Source organism: Schistocerca piceifrons, chromosome 3 (genome assembly GCF_021461385.2).
Source record: "Schistocerca piceifrons isolate TAMUIC-IGC-003096 chromosome 3, iqSchPice1.1, whole genome shotgun sequence".
In the NCBI taxonomy this organism is placed as follows: domain Eukaryota; kingdom Metazoa; phylum Arthropoda; class Insecta; order Orthoptera; family Acrididae; genus Schistocerca; species Schistocerca piceifrons.
Genome location: NC_060140.1, coordinates 862,642,401 through 862,666,959, shown reverse-complemented (window position 1 = coordinate 862,666,959; position 24,559 = coordinate 862,642,401). Strand labels below are relative to the sequence as shown.

Genomic DNA, 24,559 nt, shown 5'->3' with positions numbered 1-24,559 from the left:
AATCGAACCCGGATCAACTGCTTGGAAGGCAACTATGCTCACCATTACACCACCACCGCACAGCCGCTGCTCGCAACGCCCCGCTGTGTCGGCTTCCTGCCCGCCAGCAGCGGCCCACGGTGATAGTAGCTGCAGGCGCTTTTCGAGGTAGGAGGGTGCATCCACACGCATTCGGGTAGCGCCTCCACGCACGCTGCGTCTTTGGGCAAGACTAGTCGCCGCGGCCGCAAGGTTACTCACACGATAGAGATGAGCATTCGTTTTAAGGCAGTGTAGTGGAGCACTCCGCGTGTGTAGCACTTTTTTCGGTTGTATCCGACGTCGCTGGGTGGCAATCCCACTTTCCCCTGCAGAAAAGTGCTCGGGAAGCACGGGCAGCTTGACGAGCATCGCTGGTTCAATGGCATGTGCCTCAGTAGTGCAGTAGGCAGCGCGTAAGTCTCATAATCTTAAGGCTTGCCGGCAACATAGCTCAGCGTGTTCGGTCTGAGAGTTATCTGCCCTCTGTAATAAAAGACCGAGTCAACGATGAACTTGAACGGGCGCCATCGGACGTCCGCCCCCCAACAAATGCAACGAAAGAAATGAGAAGAAAGAAAAAAAATTGGTGAATGCTCGCTTAGCATGCGGACGGCCCGGGTTCGATTCCCGGCCGATGCATCGTTCTGCTGTTCTCGCTATAATGCTGCCCGCGCCGATTCCTCGCCTGAGCTGCGTCAGCCTCAGGAATGTATAGCAGGATTCGCTGTGAGAGGAACCATACACGCAGCACGCAATAGACCGTACTTGAACGGTCGTATGCTATTTCTGAACTCTGACGTCGGCCTGTCCCAACAGGCCGCTGTGTTCAGGTGCCGCAAGGGCGATGTACTGTAACCTCGGGCAGTGCTGCGTTCCGTTGAAAAAACTGCGGCAGCAGTTTAATCTAGCAAGTAGGGAAAGCACGTGTAGCAACACAACAGATTCTTGAGAAAGCGCGAACTGTCTATCTCTAATATGAGAGACTTACCAAGTTTCCTGTAACGTTACTTGCAACGTGCCTCGGTAGCGCAGTAGGTAGCGCGTAAGTCTCATAGTCTTAAGGTCGTGAGTTCGATCCTCACCGGGGCATTTAATTTGCTGTACATCATGGCTGAATTAACGGCGTTGCTGTTGCTAGGGAACGAACTTAATTGTCGTTCGTTATCCATAAGGAGTCTACGCCTCAGCGTCAATACGTTTATTTCCAATTATGACAACGTACAACTTTGATCTTTCTCCTCCCTTGTTAGGAGTAAAATAATGAATAGTCAATTTCGGGCTGTGCGCCATGCCAGTCTGTAGGCGCAAATATGCTCGCAAACGGAGAACTGCACTGAGTCCAGATTCAGCACGAAATACGAGAGGAGACGGAGAAAACCTCACGCTTATTGAGCAAATCCGGTGTGGTCTAGTGGCTAGGATACCTGGCTTTCACCCAGGAGGCCCGGGTTCCATTCCCGGTACTGGAACGGAAGTTTTTGCGCACACAAACGCTCCATGTTTTGGCCTTCGAACTGTCGTTTGTCGCCCACCTTCCGAAGCTTCGACCGAACGTAATCGGGGAAAACAGGCACATGATGCAATTACTGTCGGCACCGGAATAAAGGGAGAAGAGGCACTGGTCCGTGGTTGGGCTGCTACCAGCGTCAGTGGGAAGTCGGTGAAGTCGCCAGTTGCGCCAGAAGCCAGAAATTACCGTAGTACGCCTACACACGCGTTCCAGTTATTTACATTGCTTGCAGCCGCTCCATCCACAACGAGCGTGAGCCCGGATAGCTCAGTCGGTAGAGCATTAGGCTTTTAACCTAAGGGTCCAGGGTTCAAGTCCCTGTCCGGGCGAAGATTTTAACGTTTCCGTAATGGCTCGTCTCGTAGCGATGGTAGCCCTGCCGTAATCAGTGCACGGAGTTCGTTTCCTGTCAACATTCTGCGCAGACCGGTTGGATTTTTCACGATTCCAGGGAAGCTTGGGTTACGAGCAGTCGTGGCCGAGTGGTTAAGGCGTCTGACTAGAAATCAGATTCCCTCTGGGAGCGTAGGTTCGAGTCCTACCGACTGCGTCGGATTTTTCTTTTTTTTGTTTAAGAACAACGAGCAGAAAATTTCGCAGATTGCCTGTCGATTTGGTACCTCTCCACACCTCGCCTCTCACAGCCGTTTATAGTGCCTGTCCTTTTGATAAGGGCGAATTCCAAGCGTCAGCTTTCGCGTCAGCCGAGCAAAGTCGGGACAAGTCGGGACATACTACAGGATGGTCTGCGTGGAGCTACGACGAAAAAAACCTTCATTTAACAGCACCCGGCTCACATACTCATACGAAAAAAACTAGCGCCATTTGCGGTGGCCGGGAATCGAACCCGGATCAACTGCTTGGAAGGCAACTATGCTCACCATTACACCACCACCGCACAGCCGCTGCTCGCAACGCCCCGCTGTGTCGGCTTCCTGCCCGCCAGCAGCGGCCCACGGTGATAGTAGCTGCAGGCGCTTTTCGAGGTAGGAGGGTGCATCCACACGCATTCGGGTAGCGCCTCCACGCACGCTGCGTCTTTGGGCAAGACTAGTCGCCGCGGCCGCAAGGTTACTCACACGATAGAGATGAGCATTCGTTTTAAGGCAGTGTAGTGGAGCACTCCGCGTGTGTAGCACTTTTTTTCGGTTGTATCCGACGTCGCTGGGTGGCAATCCCACTTTCCCCTGCAGAAAAGTGCTCGGGAAGCACGGGCAGCTTGACGAGCATCGCTGGTTCAATGGCATGTGCCTCAGTAGTGCAGTAGGCAGCGCGTAAGTCTCATAATCTTAAGGCTTGCCGGCAACATAGCTCAGCGTGTTCGGTCTGAGAGTTATCTGCCCTCTGTAATAAAAGACCGAGTCAACGATGAACTTGAACGGGCGCCATCGGACGTCCGCCCCCAACAAATGCAACGAAAGAAATGAGAAGAAAGAAAAAAAATTGGTGAATGCTCGCTTAGCATGCGGACGGCCCGGGTTCGATTCCCGGCCGATGCATCGTTCTGCTGTTCTCGCTATAATGCTGCCGCGCCGATTCCTCGCCTGAGCTGCGTCAGCCTCAGGAATGTATAGCAGGATTCGCTGTGAGAGGAACCATACACGCAGCACGCAATAGACCGTACTTGAACGGTCGTATGCTATTTCTGAACTCTGACGTCGGCCTGTCCAACAGGCCGCTGTGTTCAGGTGCCGCAAGGGCGATGTACTGTAACCTCGGGCAGTGCTGCGTTCCGTTGAAAAAAACTGCGGCAGCAGTTTAATCTAGCAAGTAGGGAAAGCACGTGTAGCAACACAACAGATTCTTGAGAAAGCGCGAACTGTCTATCTCTAATATGAGAGACTTACCAAGTTTCCTGTAACGTTACTTGCAACGTGCCTCGGTAGCGCAGTAGGTAGCGCGTAAGTCTCATAGTCTTAAGGTCGTGAGTTCGATCCTCACCCGGGGCATTTAATTTGCTGTACATCATGGCTGAATTAACGGCGTTGCTGTTGCTAGGGAACGAACTTAATTGTCGTTCGTTATCCATAAGGAGTCTACGCCTCAGCGTCAATACGTTTATTTCCAATTATGACAACGTACAACTTTGATCTTTCTCCTCCCTTGTTAGGAGTAAAATAATGAATAGTCAATTTCGGGCTGTGCGCCATGCCAGTCTGTAGGCGCAAATATGCTCGCAAACGGAGAACTGCACTGAGTCCAGATTCAGCACGAAATACGAGAGGAGACGGAGAAAACCTCACGCTTATTGAGCAAATCCGGTGTGGTCTAGTGGCTAGGATACCTGGCTTTCACCCAGGAGGCCCGGGTTCCATTCCCGGTACTGGAACGGAAGTTTTTGCGCACACAACGCTCCATGTTTTGGCCTTCGAACTGTCGTTTGTCGCCCACCTTCCGAAGCTTCGACCGAACGTAATCGGGGAAAACAGGCACATGATGCAATTACTGTCGGCACCGGAATAAAGGGAGAGAGGCACTGGTCCGTGGTTGGGCTGCTACCAGCGTCAGTGGGAAGTCGGTGAAGTCGCCAGTTGCGCCAGAAGCCAGAAATTACCGTAGTACGCCTACACACGCGTTCCAGTTATTTACATTGCTTGCAGCCGCTCCATCCACAACGAGCGTGAGCCCGGATAGCTCAGTCGGTAGAGCATTAGGCTTTTAACCTAAGGGTCCAGGGTTCAAGTCCCTGTCCGGGCGAAGATTTTAACGTTTCCGTAATGGCTCGTCTCGTAGCGATGGTAGCCCTGCCGTAATCAGTGCACGGAGTTCGTTTCCTGTCAACATTCTGCGCAGACCGGTTGGATTTTTCACGATTCCAGGGAAGCTTGGGTTACGAGCAGTCGTGGCCGAGTGGTTAAGGCGTCTGACTAGAAATCAGATTCCCTCTGGGAGCGTAGGTTCGAGTCCTACCGACTGCGTCGGATTTTTCTTTTTTTTGTTTAAGAACAACGAGCAGAAAATTTCGCAGATTGCCTGTCGATTTGGTACCTCTCCACACCTCGCCTCTCACAGCCGTTTATAGTGCCTGTCCTTTTGATAAGGGCGAATTCCAAGCGTCAGCTTTCGCGTCAGCCGAGCAAAGTCGGGACAAGTCGGGGACATACTACAGGATGGTCTGCGTGGAGCTACGACGAAAAAAACCTTCATTTAACAGCACCCCGGCTCACATACTCATACGAAAAAAACTAGCGCCATTTGCGGTGGCCGGGAATCGAACCCGGATCAACTGCTTGGAAGGCAACTATGCTCACCATTACACCACCACCGCACAGCCGCTGCTCGCAACGCCCCGCTGTGTCGGCTTCCTGCCCGCCAGCAGCGGCCCACGGTGATAGTAGCTGCAGGCGCTTTTCGAGGTAGGAGGGTGCATCCACACGCATTCGGGTAGCGCCTCCACGCACGCTGCGTCTTTGGGCAAGACTAGTCGCCGCGGCCGCAAGGTTACTCACACGATAGAGATGAGCATTCGTTTTAAGGCAGTGTAGTGGAGCACTCCGCGTGTGTAGCACTTTTTTCGGTTGTATCCGACGTCGCTGGGTGGCAATCCCACTTTCCCCTGCAGAAAAGTGCTCGGGAAGCACGGGCAGCTTGACGAGCATCGCTGGTTCAATGGCATGTGCCTCAGTAGTGCAGTAGGCAGCGCGTAAGTCTCATAATCTTAAGGCTTGCCGGCAACATAGCTCAGCGTGTTCGGTCTGAGAGTTATCTGCCCTCTGTAATAAAAGACCGAGTCAACGATGAACTTGAACGGGCGCCATCGGACGTCCGCCCCCAACAAATGCAACGAAAGAAATGAGAAGAAAGAAAAAAAATTGGTGAATGCTCGCTTAGCATGCGGACGGCCCGGGTTCGATTCCCGGCCGATGCATCGTTCTGCTGTTCTCGCTATAATGCTGCCGCGCCGATTCCTCGCCTGAGCTGCGTCAGCCTCAGGAATGTATAGCAGGATTCGCTGTGAGAGGAACCATACACGCAGCACGCAATAGACCGTACTTGAACGGTCGTATGCTATTTCTGAACTCTGACGTCGGCCTGTCCCAACAGGCCGCTGTGTTCAGGTGCCGCAAGGGCGATGTACTGTAACCTCGGGCAGTGCTGCGTTCCGTTGAAAAAACTGCGGCAGCAGTTTAATCTAGCAAGTAGGGAAAGCACGTGTAGCAACACAACAGATTCTTGAGAAAGCGCGAACTGTCTATCTCTAATATGAGAGACTTACCAAGTTTCCTGTAACGTTACTTGCAACGTGCCTCGGTAGCGCAGTAGGTAGCGCGTAAGTCTCATAGTCTTAAGGTCGTGAGTTCGATCCTCACCCGGGGCATTTAATTTGCTGTACATCATGGCTGAATTAACGGCGTTGCTGTTGCTAGGGAACGAACTTAATTGTCGTTCGTTATCCATAAGGAGTCTACGCCTCAGCGTCAATACGTTTATTTCCAATTATGACAACGTACAACTTTGATCTTTCTCCTCCCTTGTTAGGAGTAAAATAATGAATAGTCAATTTCGGGCTGTGCGCCATGCCAGTCTGTAGGCGCAAATATGCTCGCAAACGGAGAACTGCACTGAGTCCAGATTCAGCACGAAATACGAGAGGAGACGGAGAAAACCTCACGCTTATTGAGCAAATCCGGTGTGGTCTAGTGGCTAGGATACCTGGCTTTCACCCAGGAGGCCCGGGTTCCATTCCCGGTACTGGAACGGAAGTTTTTGCGCACACAACGCTCCATGTTTTGGCCTTCGAACTGTCGTTTGTCGCCCACCTTCCGAAGCTTCGACCGAACGTAATCGGGGAAAACAGGCACATGATGCAATTACTGTCGGCACCGGAATAAAGGGAGAAGAGGCACTGGTCCGTGGTTGGGCTGCTACCAGCGTCAGTGGGAAGTCGGTGAAGTCGCCAGTTGCGCCAGAAGCCAGAAATTACCGTAGTACGCCTACACACGCGTTCCAGTTATTTACATTGCTTGCAGCCGCTCCATCCACAACGAGCGTGAGCCCGGATAGCTCAGTCGGTAGAGCATTAGGCTTTTAACCTAAGGGTCCAGGGTTCAAGTCCCTGTCCGGGCGAAGATTTTAACGTTTCCGTAATGGCTCGTCTCGTAGCGATGGTAGCCCTGCCGTAATCAGTGCACGGAGTTCGTTTCCTGTCAACATTCTGCGCAGACCGGTTGGATTTTTCACGATTCCAGGGAAGCTTGGGTTACGAGCAGTCGTGGCCGAGTGGTTAAGGCGTCTGACTAGAAATCAGATTCCCTCTGGGAGCGTAGGTTCGAGTCCTACCGACTGCGTCGGATTTTTCTTTTTTTTGTTTAAGAACAACGAGCAGAAAATTTCGCAGATTGCCTGTCGATTTTGGTACCTCTCCACACCTCGCCTCTCACAGCCGTTTATAGTGCCTGTCCTTTTGATAAGGGCGAATTCCAAGCGTCAGCTTTCGCGTCAGCCGAGCAAAGTCGGGACAAGTCGGGACATACTACAGGATGGTCTGCGTGGAGCTACGACGAAAAAAACCTTCATTTAACAGCACCCGGCTCACATACTCATACGAAAAAAACTAGCGCCATTTGCGGTGGCCGGGAATCGAACCCGGATCAACTGCTTGGAAGGCAACTATGCTCACCATTACACCACCACCGCACAGCCGCTGCTCGCAACGCCCCGCTGTGTCGGCTTCCTGCCCGCCAGCAGCGGCCCACGGTGATAGTAGCTGCAGGCGCTTTTCGAGGTAGGAGGGTGCATCCACACGCATTCGGGTAGCGCCTCCACGCACGCTGCGTCTTTGGGCAAGACTAGTCGCCGCGGCCGCAAGGTTACTCACACGATAGAGATGAGCATTCGTTTTAAGGCAGTGTAGTGGAGCACTCCGCGTGTGTAGCACTTTTTTCGGTTGTATCCGACGTCGCTGGGTGGCAATCCCACTTTCCCCTGCAGAAAAGTGCTCGGGAAGCACGGGCAGCTTGACGAGCATCGCTGGTTCAATGGCATGTGCCTCAGTAGTGCAGTAGGCAGCGCGTAAGTCTCATAATCTTAAGGCTTGCCGGCAACATAGCTCAGCGTGTTCGGTCTGAGAGTTATCTGCCCTCTGTAATAAAAGACCGAGTCAACGATGAACTTGAACGGGCGCCATCGGACGTCCGCCCCCAACAAATGCAACGAAAGAAATGAGAAGAAAGAAAAAAAATTGGTGAATGCTCGCTTAGCATGCGGACGGCCCGGGTTCGATTCCCGGCCGATGCATCGTTCTGCTGTTCTCGCTATAATGCTGCCGCGCCGATTCCTCGCCTGAGCTGCGTCAGCCTCAGGAATGTATAGCAGGATTCGCTGTGAGAGGAACCATACACGCAGCACGCAATAGACCGTACTTGAACGGTCGTATGCTATTTCTGAACTCTGACGTCGGCCTGTCCCAACAGGCCGCTGTGTTCAGGTGCCGCAAGGGCGATGTACTGTAACCTCGGGCAGTGCTGCGTTCCGTTGAAAAAACTGCGGCAGCAGTTTAATCTAGCAAGTAGGGAAAGCACGTGTAGCAACACAACAGATTCTTGAGAAAGCGCGAACTGTCTATCTCTAATATGAGAGACTTACCAAGTTTCCTGTAACGTTACTTGCAACGTGCCTCGGTAGCGCAGTAGGTAGCGCGTAAGTCTCATAGTCTTAAGGTCGTGAGTTCGATCCTCACCCGGGGCATTTAATTTGCTGTACATCATGGCTGAATTAACGGCGTTGCTGTTGCTAGGGAACGAACTTAATTGTCGTTCGTTATCCATAAGGAGTCTACGCCTCAGCGTCAATACGTTTATTTCCAATTATGACAACGTACAACTTTGATCTTTCTCCTCCCTTGTTAGGAGTAAAATAATGAATAGTCAATTTCGGGCTGTGCGCCATGCCAGTCTGTAGGCGCAAATATGCTCGCAAACGGAGAACTGCACTGAGTCCAGATTCAGCACGAAATACGAGAGGAGACGGAGAAAACCTCACGCTTATTGAGCAAATCCGGTGTGGTCTAGTGGCTAGGATACCTGGCTTTCACCCAGGAGGCCCGGGTTCCATTCCCGGTACTGGAACGGAAGTTTTTGCGCACACAACGCTCCATGTTTTGGCCTTCGAACTGTCGTTTGTCGCCCACCTTCCGAAGCTTCGACCGAACGTAATCGGGGAAAACAGGCACATGATGCAATTACTGTCGGCACCGGAATAAAGGGAGAAGAGGCACTGGTCCGTGGTTGGGCTGCTACCAGCGTCAGTGGGAAGTCGGTGAAGTCGCCAGTTGCGCCAGAAGCCAGAAATTACCGTAGTACGCCTACACACGCGTTCCAGTTATTTACATTGCTTGCAGCCGCTCCATCCACAACGAGCGTGAGCCCGGATAGCTCAGTCGGTAGAGCATTAGGCTTTTAACCTAAGGGTCCAGGGTTCAAGTCCCTGTCCGGGCGAAGATTTTAACGTTTCCGTAATGGCTCGTCTCGTAGCGATGGTAGCCCTGCCGTAATCAGTGCACGGAGTTCGTTTCCTGTCAACATTCTGCGCAGACCGGTTGGATTTTTCACGATTCCAGGGAAGCTTGGGTTACGAGCAGTCGTGGCCGAGTGGTTAAGGCGTCTGACTAGAAATCAGATTCCCTCTGGGAGCGTAGGTTCGAGTCCTACCGACTGCGTCGGATTTTTCTTTTTTTTGTTTAAGAACAACGAGCAGAAAATTTCGCAGATTGCCTGTCGATTTGGTACCTCTCCACACCTCGCCTCTCACAGCCGTTTATAGTGCCTGTCCTTTTGATAAGGGCGAATTCCAAGCGTCAGCTTTCGCGTCAGCCGAGCAAAGTCGGGACAAGTCGGGACATACTACAGGATGGTCTGCGTGGAGCTACGACGAAAAAAACCTTCATTTAACAGCACCCGGCTCACATACTCATACGAAAAAAACTAGCGCCATTTGCGGTGGCCGGGAATCGAACCCGGATCAACTGCTTGGAAGGCAACTATGCTCACCATTACACCACCACCGCACAGCCGCTGCTCGCAACGCCCCGCTGTGTCGGCTTCCTGCCCGCCAGCAGCGGCCCACGGTGATAGTAGCTGCAGGCGCTTTTCGAGGTAGGAGGGTGCATCCACACGCATTCGGGTAGCGCCTCCACGCACGCTGCGTCTTTGGGCAAGACTAGTCGCCGCGGCCGCAAGGTTACTCACACGATAGAGATGAGCATTCGTTTTAAGGCAGTGTAGTGGAGCACTCCGCGTGTGTAGCACTTTTTTCGGTTGTATCCGACGTCGCTGGGTGGCAATCCCACTTTCCCCTGCAGAAAAGTGCTCGGGAAGCACGGGCAGCTTGACGAGCATCGCTGGTTCAATGGCATGTGCCTCAGTAGTGCAGTAGGCAGCGCGTAAGTCTCATAATCTTAAGGCTTGCCGGCAACATAGCTCAGCGTGTTCGGTCTGAGAGTTATCTGCCCTCTGTAATAAAAGACCGAGTCAACGATGAACTTGAACGGGCGCCATCGGACGTCCGCCCCCAACAAATGCAACGAAAGAAATGAGAAGAAAGAAAAAAAATTGGTGAATGCTCGCTTAGCATGCGGACGGCCCGGGTTCGATTCCCGGCCGATGCATCGTTCTGCTGTTCTCGCTATAATGCTGCCGCGCCGATTCCTCGCCTGAGCTGCGTCAGCCTCAGGAATGTATAGCAGGATTCGCTGTGAGAGGAACCATACACGCAGCACGCAATAGACCGTACTTGAACGGTCGTATGCTATTTCTGAACTCTGACGTCGGCCTGTCCCAACAGGCCGCTGTGTTCAGGTGCCGCAAGGGCGATGTACTGTAACCTCGGGCAGTGCTGCGTTCCGTTGAAAAAACTGCGGCAGCAGTTTAATCTAGCAAGTAGGGAAAGCACGTGTAGCAACACAACAGATTCTTGAGAAAGCGCGAACTGTCTATCTCTAATATGAGAGACTTACCAAGTTTCCTGTAACGTTACTTGCAACGTGCCTCGGTAGCGCAGTAGGTAGCGCGTAAGTCTCATAGTCTTAAGGTCGTGAGTTCGATCCTCACCCGGGGCATTTAATTTGCTGTACATCATGGCTGAATTAACGGCGTTGCTGTTGCTAGGGAACGAACTTAATTGTCGTTCGTTATCCATAAGGAGTCTACGCCTCAGCGTCAATACGTTTATTTCCAATTATGACAACGTACAACTTTGATCTTTCTCCTCCCTTGTTAGGAGTAAAATAATGAATAGTCAATTTCGGGCTGTGCGCCATGCCAGTCTGTAGGCGCAAATATGCTCGCAAACGGAGAACTGCACTGAGTCCAGATTCAGCACGAAATACGAGAGGAGACGGAGAAAACCTCACGCTTATTGAGCAAATCCGGTGTGGTCTAGTGGCTAGGATACCTGGCTTTCACCCAGGAGGCCCGGGTTCCATTCCCGGTACTGGAACGGAAGTTTTTGCGCACACAACGCTCCATGTTTTGGCCTTCGAACTGTCGTTTGTCGCCCACCTTCCGAAGCTTCGACCGAACGTAATCGGGGAAAACAGGCACATGATGCAATTACTGTCGGCACCGGAATAAAGGGAGAAGAGGCACTGGTCCGTGGTTGGGCTGCTACCAGCGTCAGTGGGAAGTCGGTGAAGTCGCCAGTTGCGCCAGAAGCCAGAAATTACCGTAGTACGCCTACACACGCGTTCCAGTTATTTACATTGCTTGCAGCCGCTCCATCCACAACGAGCGTGAGCCCGGATAGCTCAGTCGGTAGAGCATTAGGCTTTTAACCTAAGGGTCCAGGGTTCAAGTCCCTGTCCGGGCGAAGATTTTAACGTTTCCGTAATGGCTCGTCTCGTAGCGATGGTAGCCCTGCCGTAATCAGTGCACGGAGTTCGTTTCCTGTCAACATTCTGCGCAGACCGGTTGGATTTTTCACGATTCCAGGGAAGCTTGGGTTACGAGCAGTCGTGGCCGAGTGGTTAAGGCGTCTGACTAGAAATCAGATTCCCTCTGGGAGCGTAGGTTCGAGTCCTACCGACTGCGTCGGATTTTTCTTTTTTTTGTTTAAGAACAACGAGCAGAAAATTTCGCAGATTGCCTGTCGATTTGGTACCTCTCCACACCTCGCCTCTCACAGCCGTTTATAGTGCCTGTCCTTTTGATAAGGGCGAATTCCAAGCGTCAGCTTTCGCGTCAGCCGAGCAAAGTCGGGACAAGTCGGGACATACTACAGGATGGTCTGCGTGGAGCTACGACGAAAAAAACCTTCATTTAACAGCACCCGGCTCACATACTCATACGAAAAAAACTAGCGCCATTTGCGGTGGCCGGGAATCGAACCCGGATCAACTGCTTGGAAGGCAACTATGCTCACCATTACACCACCACCGCACAGCCGCTGCTCGCAACGCCCCGCTGTGTCGGCTTCCTGCCCGCCAGCAGCGGCCCACGGTGATAGTAGCTGCAGGCGCTTTTCGAGGTAGGAGGGTGCATCCACACGCATTCGGGTAGCGCCTCCACGCACGCTGCGTCTTTGGGCAAGACTAGTCGCCGCGGCCGCAAGGTTACTCACACGATAGAGATGAGCATTCGTTTTAAGGCAGTGTAGTGGAGCACTCCGCGTGTGTAGCACTTTTTTCGGTTGTATCCGACGTCGCTGGGTGGCAATCCCACTTTCCCCTGCAGAAAAGTGCTCGGGAAGCACGGGCAGCTTGACGAGCATCGCTGGTTCAATGGCATGTGCCTCAGTAGTGCAGTAGGCAGCGCGTAAGTCTCATAATCTTAAGGCTTGCCGGCAACATAGCTCAGCGTGTTCGGTCTGAGAGTTATCTGCCCTCTGTAATAAAAGACCGAGTCAACGATGAACTTGAACGGGCGCCATCGGACGTCCGCCCCCAACAAATGCAACGAAAGAAATGAGAAGAAAGAAAAAAAATTGGTGAATGCTCGCTTAGCATGCGGACGGCCCGGGTTCGATTCCCGGCCGATGCATCGTTCTGCTGTTCTCGCTATAATGCTGCCGCGCCGATTCCTCGCCTGAGCTGCGTCAGCCTCAGGAATGTATAGCAGGATTCGCTGTGAGAGGAACCATACACGCAGCACGCAATAGACCGTACTTGAACGGTCGTATGCTATTTCTGAACTCTGACGTCGGCCTGTCCCAACAGGCCGCTGTGTTCAGGTGCCGCAAGGGCGATGTACTGTAACCTCGGGCAGTGCTGCGTTCCGTTGAAAAAACTGCGGCAGCAGTTTAATCTAGCAAGTAGGGAAAGCACGTGTAGCAACACAACAGATTCTTGAGAAAGCGCGAACTGTCTATCTCTAATATGAGAGACTTACCAAGTTTCCTGTAACGTTACTTGCAACGTGCCTCGGTAGCGCAGTAGGTAGCGCGTAAGTCTCATAGTCTTAAGGTCGTGAGTTCGATCCTCACCCGGGGCATTTAATTTGCTGTACATCATGGCTGAATTAACGGCGTTGCTGTTGCTAGGGAACGAACTTAATTGTCGTTCGTTATCCATAAGGAGTCTACGCCTCAGCGTCAATACGTTTATTTCCAATTATGACAACGTACAACTTTGATCTTTCTCCTCCCTTGTTAGGAGTAAAATAATGAATAGTCAATTTCGGGCTGTGCGCCATGCCAGTCTGTAGGCGCAAATATGCTCGCAAACGGAGAACTGCACTGAGTCCAGATTCAGCACGAAATACGAGAGGAGACGGAGAAAACCTCACGCTTATTGAGCAAATCCGGTGTGGTCTAGTGGCTAGGATACCTGGCTTTCACCCAGGAGGCCCGGGTTCCATTCCCGGTACTGGAACGGAAGTTTTTGCGCACACAACGCTCCATGTTTTGGCCTTCGAACTGTCGTTTGTCGCCCACCTTCCGAAGCTTCGACCGAACGTAATCGGGGAAAACAGGCACATGATGCAATTACTGTCGGCACCGGAATAAAGGGAGAAGAGGCACTGGTCCGTGGTTGGGCTGCTACCAGCGTCAGTGGGAAGTCGGTGAAGTCGCCAGTTGCGCCAGAAGCCAGAAATTACCGTAGTACGCCTACACACGCGTTCCAGTTATTTACATTGCTTGCAGCCGCTCCATCCACAACGAGCGTGAGCCCGGATAGCTCAGTCGGTAGAGCATTAGGCTTTTAACCTAAGGGTCCAGGGTTCAAGTCCCTGTCCGGGCGAAGATTTTAACGTTTCCGTAATGGCTCGTCTCGTAGCGATGGTAGCCCTGCCGTAATCAGTGCACGGAGTTCGTTTCCTGTCAACATTCTGCGCAGACCGGTTGGATTTTTCACGATTCCAGGGAAGCTTGGGTTACGAGCAGTCGTGGCCGAGTGGTTAAGGCGTCTGACTAGAAATCAGATTCCCTCTGGGAGCGTAGGTTCGAGTCCTACCGACTGCGTCGGATTTTTCTTTTTTTTGTTTAAGAACAACGAGCAGAAAATTTCGCAGATTGCCTGTCGATTTGGTACCTCTCCACACCTCGCCTCTCACAGCCGTTTATAGTGCCTGTCCTTTTGATAAGGGCGAATTCCAAGCGTCAGCTTTCGCGTCAGCCGAGCAAAGTCGGGACAAGTCGGGACATACTACAGGATGGTCTGCGTGGAGCTACGACGAAAAAAACCTTCATTTAACAGCACCCGGCTCACATACTCATACGAAAAAAACTAGCGCCATTTGCGGTGGCCGGGAATCGAACCCGGATCAACTGCTTGGAAGGCAACTATGCTCACCATTACACCACCACCGCACAGCCGCTGCTCGCAACGCCCCGCTGTGTCGGCTTCCTGCCCGCCAGCAGCGGCCCACGGTGATAGTAGCTGCAGGCGCTTTTCGAGGTAGGAGGGTGCATCCACACGCATTCGGGTAGCGCCTCCACGCACGCTGCGTCTTTGGGCAAGACTAGTCGCCGCGGCCGCAAGGTTACTCACACGATAGAGATGAGCATTCGTTTTAAGGCAGTGTAGTGGAGCACTCCGCGTGTGTAGCACTTTTTTCGGTTGTATCCGACGTCGCTGGGTGGCAATCCCACTTTCCCCTGCAGAAAAGTGCTCGGGAAGCACGGGCAGCTTGACGAGCATCGCTGGTTCAATGGCATGTGCCTCAGTAGTGCAGTAGGCAGCGCGTAAGTCTCATAATCTTAAGGCTTGCCGGCAACATAGCTCAGCGTGTTCGGTCTGAGAGTTATCTGCCCTCTGTAATAAAAGACCGAGTCAACGATGAACTTGAACGGGCGCCATCGGACGTCCGCCCCCAACAAATGCAACGAAAGAAATGAGAAGAAAGAAAAAAAATTGGTGAATGCTCGCTTAGCATGCGGACGGCCCGGGTTCGATTCCCGGCCGATGCATCGTTCTGCTGTTCTCGCTATAATGCTGCCGCGCCGATTCCTCGCCTGAGCTGCGTCAGCCTCAGGAATGTATAGCAGGATTCGCTGTGAGAGGAACCATACACGCAGCACGCAATAGACCGTACTTGAACGGTCGTATGCTATTTCTGAACTCTGACGTCGGCCTGTCCCAACAGGCCGCTGTGTTCAGGTGCCGCAAGGGCGATGTACTGTAACCTCGGGCAGTGCTGCGTTCCGTTGAAAAAACTGCGGCAGCAGTTTAATCTAGCAAGTAGGGAAAGCACGTGTAGCAACACAACAGATTCTTGAGAAAGCGCGAACTGTCTATCTCTAATATGAGAGACTTACCAAGTTTCCTGTAACGTTACTTGCAACGTGCCTCGGTAGCGCAGTAGGTAGCGCGTAAGTCTCATAGTCTTAAGGTCGTGAGTTCGATCCTCACCCGGGGCATTTAATTTGCTGTACATCATGGCTGAATTAACGGCGTTGCTGTTGCTAGGGAACGAACTTAATTGTCGTTCGTTATCCATAAGGAGTCTACGCCTCAGCGTCAATACGTTTATTTCCAATTATGACAACGTACAACTTTGATCTTTCTCCTCCCTTGTTAGGAGTAAAATAATGAATAGTCAATTTCGGGCTGTGCGCCATGCCAGTCTGTAGGCGCAAATATGCTCGCAAACGGAGAACTGCACTGAGTCCAGATTCAGCACGAAATACGAGAGGAGACGGAGAAAACCTCACGCTTATTGAGCAAATCCGGTGTGGTCTAGTGGCTAGGATACCTGGCTTTCACCCAGGAGGCCCGGGTTCCATTCCCGGTACTGGAACGGAAGTTTTTGCGCACACAACGCTCCATGTTTTGGCCTTCGAACTGTCGTTTGTCGCCCACCTTCCGAAGCTTCGACCGAACGTAATCGGGGAAAACAGGCACATGATGCAATTACTGTCGGCACCGGAATAAAGGGAGAAGAGGCACTGGTCCGTGGTTGGGCTGCTACCAGCGTCAGTGGGAAGTCGGTGAAGTCGCCAGTTGCGCCAGAAGCCAGAAATTACCGTAGTACGCCTACACACGCGTTCCAGTTATTTACATTGCTTGCAGCCGCTCCATCCACAACGAGCGTGAGCCCGGATAGCTCAGTCGGTAGAGCATTAGGCTTTTAACCTAAGGGTCCAGGGTTCAAGTCCCTGTCCGGGCGAAGATTTTAACGTTTCCGTAATGGCTCGTCTCGTAGCGATGGTAGCCCTGCCGTAATCAGTGCACGGAGTTCGTTTCCTGTCAACATTCTGCGCAGACCGGTTGGATTTTTCACGATTCCAGGGAAGCTTGGGTTACGAGCAGTCGTGGCCGAGTGGTTAAGGCGTCTGACTAGAAATCAGATTCCCTCTGGGAGCGTAGGTTCGAGTCCTACCGACTGCGTCGGATTTTTCTTTTTTTTGTTTAAGAACAACGAGCAGAAAATTTCGCAGATTGCCTGTCGATTTGGTACCTCTCCACACCTCGCCTCTCACAGCCGTTTATAGTGCCTGTCCTTTTGATAAGGGCGAATTCCAAGCGTCAGCTTTCGCGTCAGCCGAGCAAAGTCGGGACAAGTCGGGACATACTACAGGATGGTCTGCGTGGAGCTACGACGAAAAAAACCTTCATTTAACAGCACCCGGCTCACATACTCATACGAAAAAAACTAGCGCCATTTGCGGTGGCCGGGAATCGAACCCGGATCAACTGCTTGGAAGGCAACTATGCTCACCATTACACCACCACCGCACAGCCGCTGCTCGCAACGCCCCGCTGTGTCGGCTTCCTGCCCGCCAGCAGCGGCCCACGGTGATAGTAGCTGCAGGCGCTTTTCGAGGTAGGAGGGTGCATCCACACGCATTCGGGTAGCGCCTCCACGCACGCTGCGTCTTTGGGCAAGACTAGTCGCCGCGGCCGCAAGGTTACTCACACGATAGAGATGAGCATTCGTTTTAAGGCAGTGTAGTGGAGCACTCCGCGTGTGTAGCACTTTTTTCGGTTGTATCCGACGTCGCTGGGTGGCAATCCCACTTTCCCCTGCAGAAAAGTGCTCGGGAAGCACGGGCAGCTTGACGAGCATCGCTGGTTCAATGGCATGTGCCTCAGTAGTGCAGTAGGCAGCGCGTAAGTCTCATAATCTTAAGGCTTGCCGGCAACATAGCTCAGCGTGTTCGGTCTGAGAGTTATCTGCCCTCTGTAATAAAAGACCGAGTCAACGATGAACTTGAACGGGCGCCATCGGACGTCCGCCCCCAACAAATGCAACGAAAGAAATGAGAAGAAAGAAAAAAAATTGGTGAATGCTCGCTTAGCATGCGGACGGCCCGGGTTCGATTCCCGGCCGATGCATCGTTCTGCTGTTCTCGCTATAATGCTGCCGCGCCGATTCCTCGCCTGAGCTGCGTCAGCCTCAGGAATGTATAGCAGGATTCGCTGTGAGAGGAACCATACACGCAGCACGCAATAGACCGTACTTGAACGGTCGTATGCTATTTCTGAACTCTGACGTCGGCCTGTCCCAACAGGCCGCTGTGTTCAGGTGCCGCAAGGGCGATGTACTGTAACCTCGGGCAGTGCTGCGTTCCGTTGAAAAAACTGCGGCAGCAGTTTAATCTAGCAAGTAGGGAAAGCACGTGTAGCAACACAACAGATTCTTGAGAAAGCGCGAACTGTCTATCTCTAATATGAGAGACTTACCAAGTTTCCTGTAACGTTACTTGCAACGTGCCTCGGTAGCGCAGTAGGTAGCGCGTAAGTCTCATAGTCTTAAGGTCGTGAGTTCGATCCTCACCCGGGGCATTTAATTTGCTGTACATCATGGCTGAATTAACGGCGTTGCTGTTGCTAGGGAACGAACTTAATTGTCGTTCGTTATCCATAAGGAGTCTACGCCTCAGCGTCAATACGTTTATTTCCAATTATGACAACGTACAACTTTGATCTTTCTCCTCCCTTGTTAGGAGTAAAATAATGAATAGTCAATTTCGGGCTGTGCGCCATGCCAGTCTGTAGGCGCAAATATGCTCGCAAACGGAGAACTGCACTGAGTCCAGATTCAGCACGAAATACGAGAGGAGACGGAGAAAACCTCACGCTTATTGAGCAAATCCGGTGTGGTCTAGTGGCTAGGATACCTGGCTTTCACCCAGGAGGCCCGGGTTCCATTCCCGGTACTGGAACGGAAGTTTTTGCGCACACAACGCTCCATGTTTTGGCCTTCGAACTGTCGTTTGTCGCCCACCTTCCGAAGCTTCGACCGAACGTAATCGGGGAAAACAGGCACATGATGCAATTACTGTCGGCACCGGAATAAAGGGAGAAGAGGCACTGGTCCGTGGTTGGGCTGCTACCAGCGTCAGTGGGAAGTCGGTGAAGTCGCCAGTTGCGCCAGAAGCCAGAAATTACCGTAGTACGCCTACACACGCGTTCCAGTTATTTACATTGCTTGCAGCCGCTCCATCCACAACGAGCGTGAGCCCGGATAGCTCAGTCGGTAGAGCATTAGGCTTTTAACCTAAGGGTCCAGGGTTCAAGTCCCTGTCCGGGCGAAGATTTTAACGTTTCCGTAATGGCTCGTCTCGTAGCGATGGTAGCCCTGCCGTAATCAGTGCACGGAGTTCGTTTCCTGTCAACATTCTGCGCAGACCGGTTGGATTTTTCACGATTCCAGGGAAGCTTGGGTTACGAGCAGTCGTGGCCGAGTGGTTAAGGCGTCTGACTAGAAATCAGATTCCCTCTGGGAGCGTAGGTTCGAGTCCTACCGACTGCGTCGGATTTTTCTTTTTTTTGTTTAAGAACAACGAGCAGAAAATTTCGCAGATTGCCTGTCGATTTGGTACCTCTCCACACCTCGCCTCTCACAGCCGTTTATAGTGCCTGTCCTTTTGATAAGGGCGAATTCCAAGCGTCAGCTTTCGCGTCAGCCGAGCAAAGTCGGGACAAGTCGGGACATACTACAGGATGGTCTGCGTGGAGCTACGACGAAAAAAACCTTCATTTAACAGCACCCGGCTCACATACTCATACGAAAAAAACTAGCGCCATTTGCGGTGGCCGGGAATCGAACCCGGATCAACTGCTTGGAAGGCAACTATGCTCACCATTACACCACCACCGCACAGCCGCTGCTCGCAACGCCCCGCTGTGTCGGCTTCCTGCCCGCCAGCAGCGGCCCACGGTGATAGTAGCTGCAGGCGCTTTTCGAGGTAGGAGGGTGCATCCACACGCATTCGGGTAGCGCCTCCACGCACGCTGCGTCTTTGGGCAAGACTAGTCGCCGCGGCCGCAAGGTTACTCACACGATAGAGATGAGCATTCGTTTTAAGGCAGTGTAGTGGAGCACTCCGCGTGTGTAGCACTTTTTTCGGTTGTATCCGACGTCGCTGGGTGGCAATCCCACTTTCCCCTGCAGAAAAGTGCTCGGGAAGCACGGGCAGCTTGACGAGCATCGCTGGTTCAATGGCATGTGCCTCAGTAGTGCAGTAGGCAGCGCGTAAGTCTCATAATCTTAAGGCTTGCCGGCAACATAGCTCAGCGTGTTCGGTCTGAGAGTTATCTGCCCTCTGTAATAAAAGACCGAGTCAACGATGAACTTGAACGGGCGCCATCGGACGTCCGCCCCCAACAAATGCAACGAAAGAAATGAGAAGAAAGAAAAAAAATTGGTGAATGCTCGCTTAGCATGCGGACGGCCCGGGTTCGATTCCCGGCCGATGCATCGTTCTGCTGTTCTCGCTATAATGCTGCCGCGCCGATTCCTCGCCTGAGCTGCGTCAGCCTCAGGAATGTATAGCAGGATTCGCTGTGAGAGGAACCATACACGCAGCACGCAATAGACCGTACTTGAACGGTCGTATGCTATTTCTGAACTCTGACGTCGGCCTGTCCCAACAGGCCGCTGTGTTCAGGTGCCGCAAGGGCGATGTACTGTAACCTCGGGCAGTGCTGCGTTCCGTTGAAAAAACTGCGGCAGCAGTTTAATCTAGCAAGTAGGGAAAGCACGTGTAGCAACACAACAGATTCTTGAGAAAGCGCGAACTGTCTATCTCTAATATGAGAGACTTACCAAGTTTCCTGTAACGTTACTTGCAACGTGCCTCGGTAGCGCAGTAGGTAGCGCGTAAGTCTCATAGTCTTAAGGTCGTGAGTTCGATCCTCACCCGGGGCATTTAATTTGCTGTACATCATGGCTGAATTAACGGCGTTGCTGTTGCTAGGGAACGAACTTAATTGTCGTTCGTTATCCATAAGGAGTCTACGCCTCAGCGTCAATACGTTTATTTCCAATTATGACAACGTACAACTTTGATCTTTCTCCTCCCTTGTTAGGAGTAAAATAATGAATAGTCAATTTCGGGCTGTGCGCCATGCCAGTCTGTAGGCGCAAATATGCTCGCAAACGGAGAACTGCACTGAGTCCAGATTCAGCACGAAATACGAGAGGAGACGGAGAAAACCTCACGCTTATTGAGCAAATCCGGTGTGGTCTAGTGGCTAGGATACCTGGCTTTCACCCAGGAGGCCCGGGTTCCATTCCCGGTACTGGAACGGAAGTTTTTGCGCACACAACGCTCCATGTTTTGGCCTTCGAACTGTCGTTTGTCGCCCACCTTCCGAAGCTTCGACCGAACGTAATCGGGGAAAACAGGCACATGATGCAATTACTGTCGGCACCGGAATAAAGGGAGAAGAGGCACTGGTCCGTGGTTGGGCTGCTACCAGCGTCAGTGGGAAGTCGGTGAAGTCGCCAGTTGCGCCAGAAGCCAGAAATTACCGTAGTACGCCTACACACGCGTTCCAGTTATTTACATTGCTTGCAGCCGCTCCATCCACAACGAGCGTGAGCCCGGATAGCTCAGTCGGTAGAGCATTAGGCTTTTAACCTAAGGGTCCAGGGTTCAAGTCCCTGTCCGGGCGAAGATTTTAACGTTTCCGTAATGGCTCGTCTCGTAGCGATGGTAGCCCTGCCGTAATCAGTGCACGGAGTTCGTTTCCTGTCAACATTCTGCGCAGACCGGTTGGATTTTTCACGATTCCAGGGAAGCTTGGGTTACGAGCAGTCGTGGCCGAGTGGTTAAGGCGTCTGACTAGAAATCAGATTCCCTCTGGGAGCGTAGGTTCGAGTCCTACCGACTGCGTCGGATTTTTCTTTTTTTTGTTTAAGAACAACGAGCAGAAAATTTCGCAGATTGCCTGTCGATTTGGTACCTCTCCACACCTCGCCTCTCACAGCCGTTTATAGTGCCTGTCCTTTTGATAAGGGCGAATTCCAAGCGTCAGCTTTCGCGTCAGCCGAGCAAAGTCGGGACAAGTCGGGACATACTACAGGATGGTCTGCGTGGAGCTACGACGAAAAAAACCTTCATTTAACAGCACCCGGCTCACATACTCATACGAAAAAAACTAGCGCCATTTGCGGTGGCCGGGAATCGAACCCGGATCAACTGCTTGGAAGGCAACTATGCTCACCATTACACCACCACCGCACAGCCGCTGCTCGCAACGCCCCGCTGTGTCGGCTTCCTGCCCGCCAGCAGCGGCCCACGGTGATAGTAGCTGCAGGCGCTTTTCGAGGTAGGAGGGTGCATCCACACGCATTCGGGTAGCGCCTCCACGCACGCTGCGTCTTTGGGCAAGACTAGTCGCCGCGGCCGCAAGGTTACTCACACGATAGAGATGAGCATTCGTTTTAAGGCAGTGTAGTGGAGCACTCCGCGTGTGTAGCACTTTTTTCGGTTGTATCCGACGTCGCTGGGTGGCAATCCCACTTTCCCCTGCAGAAAAGTGCTCGGGAAGCACGGGCAGCTTGACGAGCATCGCTGGTTCAATGGCATGTGCCTCAGTAGTGCAGTAGGCAGCGCGTAAGTCTCATAATCTTAAGGCTTGCCGGCAACATAGCTCAGCGTGTTCGGTCTGAGAGTTATCTGCCCTCTGTAATAAAAGACCGAGTCAACGATGAACTTGAACGGGCGCCATCGGACGTCCGCCCCCAACAAATGCAACGAAAGAAATGAGAAGAAAGAAAAAAAATTGGTGAATGCTCGCTTAGCATGCGGACGGCCCGGGTTCGATTCCCGGCCGATGCATCGTTCTGCTGTTCTCGCTATAATGCTGCCGCGCCGATTCCTCGCCTGAGCTGCGTCAGCCTCAGGAATGTATAGCAGGATTCGCTGTGAGAGGAACCATACACGCAGCACGCAATAGACCGTACTTGAACGGTCGTATGCTATTTCTGAACTCTGACGTCGGCCTGTCCCAACAGGCCGCTGTGTTCAGGTGCCGCAAGGGCGATGTACTGTAACCTCGGGCAGTGCTGCGTTCCGTTGAAAAAACTGCGGCAGCAGTTTAATCTAGCAAGTAGGGAAAGCACGTGTAGCAACACAACAGATTCTTGAGAAAGCGCGAACTGTCTATCTCTAATATGAGAGACTTACCAAGTTTCCTGTAACGTTACTTGCAACGTGCCTCGGTAGCGCAGTAGGTAGCGCGTAAGTCTCATAGTCTTAAGGTCGTGAGTTCGATCCTCACCCGGGGCATTTAATTTGCTGTACATCATGGCTGAATTAACGGCGTTGCTGTTGCTAGGGAACGAACTTAATTGTCGTTCGTTATCCATAAGGAGTCTACGCCTCAGCGTCAATACGTTTATTTCCAATTATGACAACGTACAACTTTGATCTTTCTCCTCCCTTGTTAGGAGTAAAATAATGAATAGTCAATTTCGGGCTGTGCGCCATGCCAGTCTGTAGGCGCAAATATGCTCGCAAACGGAGAACTGCACTGAGTCCAGATTCAGCACGAAATACGAGAGGAGACGGAGAAAACCTCACGCTTATTGAGCAAATCCGGTGTGGTCTAGTGGCTAGGATACCTGGCTTTCACCCAGGAGGCCCGGGTTCCATTCCCGGTACTGGAACGGAAGTTTTTGCGCACACAACGCTCCATGTTTTGGCCTTCGAACTGTCGTTTGTCGCCCACCTTCCGAAGCTTCGACCGAACGTAATCGGGGAAAACAGGCACATGATGCAATTACTGTCGGCACCGGAATAAAGGGAGAAGAGGCACTGGTCCGTGGTTGGGCTGCTACCAGCGTCAGTGGGAAGTCGGTGAAGTCGCCAGTTGCGCCAGAAGCCAGAAATTACCGTAGTACGCCTACACACGCGTTCCAGTTATTTACATTGCTTGCAGCCGCTCCATCCACAACGAGCGTGAGCCCGGATAGCTCAGTCGGTAGAGCATTAGGCTTTTAACCTAAGGGTCCAGGGTTCAAGTCCCTGTCCGGGCGAAGATTTTAACGTTTCCGTAATGGCTCGTCTCGTAGCGATGGTAGCCCTGCCGTAATCAGTGCACGGAGTTCGTTTCCTGTCAACATTCTGCGCAGACCGGTTGGATTTTTCACGATTCCAGGGAAGCTTGGGTTACGAGCAGTCGTGGCCGAGTGGTTAAGGCGTCTGACTAGAAATCAGATTCCCTCTGGGAGCGTAGGTTCGAGTCCTACCGACTGCGTCGGATTTTTCTTTTTTTTGTTTAAGAACAACGAGCAGAAAATTTCGCAGATTGCCTGTCGATTTGGTACCTCTCCACACCTCGCCTCTCACAGCCGTTTATAGTGCCTGTCCTTTTGATAAGGGCGAATTCCAAGCGTCAGCTTTCGCGTCAGCCGAGCAAAGTCGGGACAAGTCGGGACATACTACAGGATGGTCTGCGTGGAGCTACGACGAAAAAAACCTTCATTTAACAGCACCCGGCTCACATACTCATACGAAAAAAACTAGCGCCATTTGCGGTGGCCGGGAATCGAACCCGGATCAACTGCTTGGAAGGCAACTATGCTCACCATTACACCACCACCGCACAGCCGCTGCTCGCAACGCCCCGCTGTGTCGGCTTCCTGCCCGCCAGCAGCGGCCCACGGTGATAGTAGCTGCAGGCGCTTTTCGAGGTAGGAGGGTGCATCCACACGCATTCGGGTAGCGCCTCCACGCACGCTGCGTCTTTGGGCAAGACTAGTCGCCGCGGCCGCAAGGTTACTCACACGATAGAGATGAGCATTCGTTTTAAGGCAGTGTAGTGGAGCACTCCGCGTGTGTAGCACTTTTTTCGGTTGTATCCGACGTCGCTGGGTGGCAATCCCACTTTCCCCTGCAGAAAAGTGCTCGGGAAGCACGGGCAGCTTGACGAGCATCGCTGGTTCAATGGCATGTGCCTCAGTAGTGCAGTAGGCAGCGCGTAAGTCTCATAATCTTAAGGCTTGCCGGCAACATAGCTCAGCGTGTTCGGTCTGAGAGTTATCTGCCCTCTGTAATAAAAGACCGAGTCAACGATGAACTTGAACGGGCGCCATCGGACGTCCGCCCCCAACAAATGCAACGAAAGAAATGAGAAGAAAAAAAAAAAATTGGTGAATGCTCGCTTAGCATGCGGACGGCCCGGGTTCGATTCCCGGCCGATGCATCGTTCTGCTGTTCTCGCTATAATGCTGCCGCGCCGATTCCTCGCCTGAGCTGCGTCAGCCTCAGGAATGTATAGCAGGATTCGCTGTGAGAGGAACCATACACGCAGCACGCAATAGACCGTACTTGAACGGTCGTATGCTATTTCTGAACTCTGACGTCGGCCTGTCCCAACAGGCCGCTGTGTTCAGGTGCCGCAAGGGCGATGTACTGTAA

The 24,559-nt window shown here is 52.4% G+C and overlaps 49 non-coding genes across 49 annotated transcripts; 39 read left to right on the top strand and 10 right to left on the bottom strand.

Moving 5' to 3' along the window:
• Positions 1 to 1,418: 1,418 nt before the first annotated feature.
• Positions 1,419 to 1,490, top strand: Trnae-uuc. Its single transcript has one exon. It is a non-coding gene; the product is annotated as a tRNA-Glu (tRNA).
• A 297-nt stretch (positions 1,491 to 1,787) lies between these two features.
• Trnak-uuu lies at positions 1,788 to 1,860 on the top strand. The gene has a single exon. It is a non-coding gene; the product is annotated as a tRNA-Lys (tRNA).
• A 139-nt stretch (positions 1,861 to 1,999) lies between these two features.
• Trnas-aga lies at positions 2,000 to 2,081 on the top strand. Its single transcript has one exon. It is a non-coding gene; the product is annotated as a tRNA-Ser (tRNA).
• A 276-nt stretch (positions 2,082 to 2,357) lies between these two features.
• On the bottom strand, positions 2,358 to 2,429 carry Trnag-ucc. Its single transcript has one exon. It is a non-coding gene; the product is annotated as a tRNA-Gly (tRNA).
• A 978-nt stretch (positions 2,430 to 3,407) lies between these two features.
• Positions 3,408 to 3,480, top strand: Trnam-cau. The gene has a single exon. It is a non-coding gene; the product is annotated as a tRNA-Met (tRNA).
• Positions 3,481 to 3,788: 308 nt separating this feature from the next.
• Positions 3,789 to 3,860, top strand: Trnae-uuc. Its single transcript has one exon. It is a non-coding gene; the product is annotated as a tRNA-Glu (tRNA).
• Positions 3,861 to 4,155: 295 nt separating this feature from the next.
• On the top strand, positions 4,156 to 4,228 carry Trnak-uuu. The gene has a single exon. It is a non-coding gene; the product is annotated as a tRNA-Lys (tRNA).
• A 139-nt stretch (positions 4,229 to 4,367) lies between these two features.
• Positions 4,368 to 4,449, top strand: Trnas-aga. The gene has a single exon. It is a non-coding gene; the product is annotated as a tRNA-Ser (tRNA).
• Positions 4,450 to 4,727: 278 nt separating this feature from the next.
• Trnag-ucc lies at positions 4,728 to 4,799 on the bottom strand. Its single transcript has one exon. It is a non-coding gene; the product is annotated as a tRNA-Gly (tRNA).
• A 977-nt stretch (positions 4,800 to 5,776) lies between these two features.
• Trnam-cau lies at positions 5,777 to 5,849 on the top strand. Its single transcript has one exon. It is a non-coding gene; the product is annotated as a tRNA-Met (tRNA).
• Positions 5,850 to 6,157: 308 nt separating this feature from the next.
• Positions 6,158 to 6,229, top strand: Trnae-uuc. The gene has a single exon. It is a non-coding gene; the product is annotated as a tRNA-Glu (tRNA).
• A 296-nt stretch (positions 6,230 to 6,525) lies between these two features.
• Positions 6,526 to 6,598, top strand: Trnak-uuu. The gene has a single exon. It is a non-coding gene; the product is annotated as a tRNA-Lys (tRNA).
• A 139-nt stretch (positions 6,599 to 6,737) lies between these two features.
• Trnas-aga lies at positions 6,738 to 6,819 on the top strand. Its single transcript has one exon. It is a non-coding gene; the product is annotated as a tRNA-Ser (tRNA).
• Positions 6,820 to 7,096: 277 nt separating this feature from the next.
• Positions 7,097 to 7,168, bottom strand: Trnag-ucc. Its single transcript has one exon. It is a non-coding gene; the product is annotated as a tRNA-Gly (tRNA).
• Positions 7,169 to 8,145: 977 nt separating this feature from the next.
• Trnam-cau lies at positions 8,146 to 8,218 on the top strand. The gene has a single exon. It is a non-coding gene; the product is annotated as a tRNA-Met (tRNA).
• Positions 8,219 to 8,526: 308 nt separating this feature from the next.
• Positions 8,527 to 8,598, top strand: Trnae-uuc. Its single transcript has one exon. It is a non-coding gene; the product is annotated as a tRNA-Glu (tRNA).
• Positions 8,599 to 8,894: 296 nt separating this feature from the next.
• On the top strand, positions 8,895 to 8,967 carry Trnak-uuu. Its single transcript has one exon. It is a non-coding gene; the product is annotated as a tRNA-Lys (tRNA).
• A 139-nt stretch (positions 8,968 to 9,106) lies between these two features.
• On the top strand, positions 9,107 to 9,188 carry Trnas-aga. Its single transcript has one exon. It is a non-coding gene; the product is annotated as a tRNA-Ser (tRNA).
• A 276-nt stretch (positions 9,189 to 9,464) lies between these two features.
• Trnag-ucc lies at positions 9,465 to 9,536 on the bottom strand. The gene has a single exon. It is a non-coding gene; the product is annotated as a tRNA-Gly (tRNA).
• A 977-nt stretch (positions 9,537 to 10,513) lies between these two features.
• Trnam-cau lies at positions 10,514 to 10,586 on the top strand. The gene has a single exon. It is a non-coding gene; the product is annotated as a tRNA-Met (tRNA).
• A 308-nt stretch (positions 10,587 to 10,894) lies between these two features.
• On the top strand, positions 10,895 to 10,966 carry Trnae-uuc. The gene has a single exon. It is a non-coding gene; the product is annotated as a tRNA-Glu (tRNA).
• A 296-nt stretch (positions 10,967 to 11,262) lies between these two features.
• Trnak-uuu lies at positions 11,263 to 11,335 on the top strand. Its single transcript has one exon. It is a non-coding gene; the product is annotated as a tRNA-Lys (tRNA).
• Positions 11,336 to 11,474: 139 nt separating this feature from the next.
• Positions 11,475 to 11,556, top strand: Trnas-aga. The gene has a single exon. It is a non-coding gene; the product is annotated as a tRNA-Ser (tRNA).
• A 276-nt stretch (positions 11,557 to 11,832) lies between these two features.
• Positions 11,833 to 11,904, bottom strand: Trnag-ucc. The gene has a single exon. It is a non-coding gene; the product is annotated as a tRNA-Gly (tRNA).
• Positions 11,905 to 12,881: 977 nt separating this feature from the next.
• Positions 12,882 to 12,954, top strand: Trnam-cau. The gene has a single exon. It is a non-coding gene; the product is annotated as a tRNA-Met (tRNA).
• A 308-nt stretch (positions 12,955 to 13,262) lies between these two features.
• On the top strand, positions 13,263 to 13,334 carry Trnae-uuc. Its single transcript has one exon. It is a non-coding gene; the product is annotated as a tRNA-Glu (tRNA).
• A 296-nt stretch (positions 13,335 to 13,630) lies between these two features.
• Trnak-uuu lies at positions 13,631 to 13,703 on the top strand. Its single transcript has one exon. It is a non-coding gene; the product is annotated as a tRNA-Lys (tRNA).
• A 139-nt stretch (positions 13,704 to 13,842) lies between these two features.
• Positions 13,843 to 13,924, top strand: Trnas-aga. Its single transcript has one exon. It is a non-coding gene; the product is annotated as a tRNA-Ser (tRNA).
• Positions 13,925 to 14,200: 276 nt separating this feature from the next.
• Positions 14,201 to 14,272, bottom strand: Trnag-ucc. The gene has a single exon. It is a non-coding gene; the product is annotated as a tRNA-Gly (tRNA).
• Positions 14,273 to 15,249: 977 nt separating this feature from the next.
• Positions 15,250 to 15,322, top strand: Trnam-cau. Its single transcript has one exon. It is a non-coding gene; the product is annotated as a tRNA-Met (tRNA).
• Positions 15,323 to 15,630: 308 nt separating this feature from the next.
• On the top strand, positions 15,631 to 15,702 carry Trnae-uuc. The gene has a single exon. It is a non-coding gene; the product is annotated as a tRNA-Glu (tRNA).
• Positions 15,703 to 15,998: 296 nt separating this feature from the next.
• Positions 15,999 to 16,071, top strand: Trnak-uuu. Its single transcript has one exon. It is a non-coding gene; the product is annotated as a tRNA-Lys (tRNA).
• Positions 16,072 to 16,210: 139 nt separating this feature from the next.
• Trnas-aga lies at positions 16,211 to 16,292 on the top strand. The gene has a single exon. It is a non-coding gene; the product is annotated as a tRNA-Ser (tRNA).
• Positions 16,293 to 16,568: 276 nt separating this feature from the next.
• Positions 16,569 to 16,640, bottom strand: Trnag-ucc. The gene has a single exon. It is a non-coding gene; the product is annotated as a tRNA-Gly (tRNA).
• A 977-nt stretch (positions 16,641 to 17,617) lies between these two features.
• On the top strand, positions 17,618 to 17,690 carry Trnam-cau. The gene has a single exon. It is a non-coding gene; the product is annotated as a tRNA-Met (tRNA).
• Positions 17,691 to 17,998: 308 nt separating this feature from the next.
• Positions 17,999 to 18,070, top strand: Trnae-uuc. Its single transcript has one exon. It is a non-coding gene; the product is annotated as a tRNA-Glu (tRNA).
• Positions 18,071 to 18,366: 296 nt separating this feature from the next.
• Trnak-uuu lies at positions 18,367 to 18,439 on the top strand. Its single transcript has one exon. It is a non-coding gene; the product is annotated as a tRNA-Lys (tRNA).
• A 139-nt stretch (positions 18,440 to 18,578) lies between these two features.
• Positions 18,579 to 18,660, top strand: Trnas-aga. The gene has a single exon. It is a non-coding gene; the product is annotated as a tRNA-Ser (tRNA).
• A 276-nt stretch (positions 18,661 to 18,936) lies between these two features.
• Positions 18,937 to 19,008, bottom strand: Trnag-ucc. Its single transcript has one exon. It is a non-coding gene; the product is annotated as a tRNA-Gly (tRNA).
• A 977-nt stretch (positions 19,009 to 19,985) lies between these two features.
• On the top strand, positions 19,986 to 20,058 carry Trnam-cau. The gene has a single exon. It is a non-coding gene; the product is annotated as a tRNA-Met (tRNA).
• Positions 20,059 to 20,366: 308 nt separating this feature from the next.
• Positions 20,367 to 20,438, top strand: Trnae-uuc. The gene has a single exon. It is a non-coding gene; the product is annotated as a tRNA-Glu (tRNA).
• A 296-nt stretch (positions 20,439 to 20,734) lies between these two features.
• On the top strand, positions 20,735 to 20,807 carry Trnak-uuu. Its single transcript has one exon. It is a non-coding gene; the product is annotated as a tRNA-Lys (tRNA).
• A 139-nt stretch (positions 20,808 to 20,946) lies between these two features.
• Positions 20,947 to 21,028, top strand: Trnas-aga. The gene has a single exon. It is a non-coding gene; the product is annotated as a tRNA-Ser (tRNA).
• A 276-nt stretch (positions 21,029 to 21,304) lies between these two features.
• Positions 21,305 to 21,376, bottom strand: Trnag-ucc. The gene has a single exon. It is a non-coding gene; the product is annotated as a tRNA-Gly (tRNA).
• Positions 21,377 to 22,353: 977 nt separating this feature from the next.
• Trnam-cau lies at positions 22,354 to 22,426 on the top strand. Its single transcript has one exon. It is a non-coding gene; the product is annotated as a tRNA-Met (tRNA).
• A 308-nt stretch (positions 22,427 to 22,734) lies between these two features.
• Trnae-uuc lies at positions 22,735 to 22,806 on the top strand. Its single transcript has one exon. It is a non-coding gene; the product is annotated as a tRNA-Glu (tRNA).
• A 296-nt stretch (positions 22,807 to 23,102) lies between these two features.
• Positions 23,103 to 23,175, top strand: Trnak-uuu. Its single transcript has one exon. It is a non-coding gene; the product is annotated as a tRNA-Lys (tRNA).
• A 139-nt stretch (positions 23,176 to 23,314) lies between these two features.
• Positions 23,315 to 23,396, top strand: Trnas-aga. Its single transcript has one exon. It is a non-coding gene; the product is annotated as a tRNA-Ser (tRNA).
• A 276-nt stretch (positions 23,397 to 23,672) lies between these two features.
• On the bottom strand, positions 23,673 to 23,744 carry Trnag-ucc. The gene has a single exon. It is a non-coding gene; the product is annotated as a tRNA-Gly (tRNA).
• Positions 23,745 to 24,559: the final 815 nt, after the last annotated feature.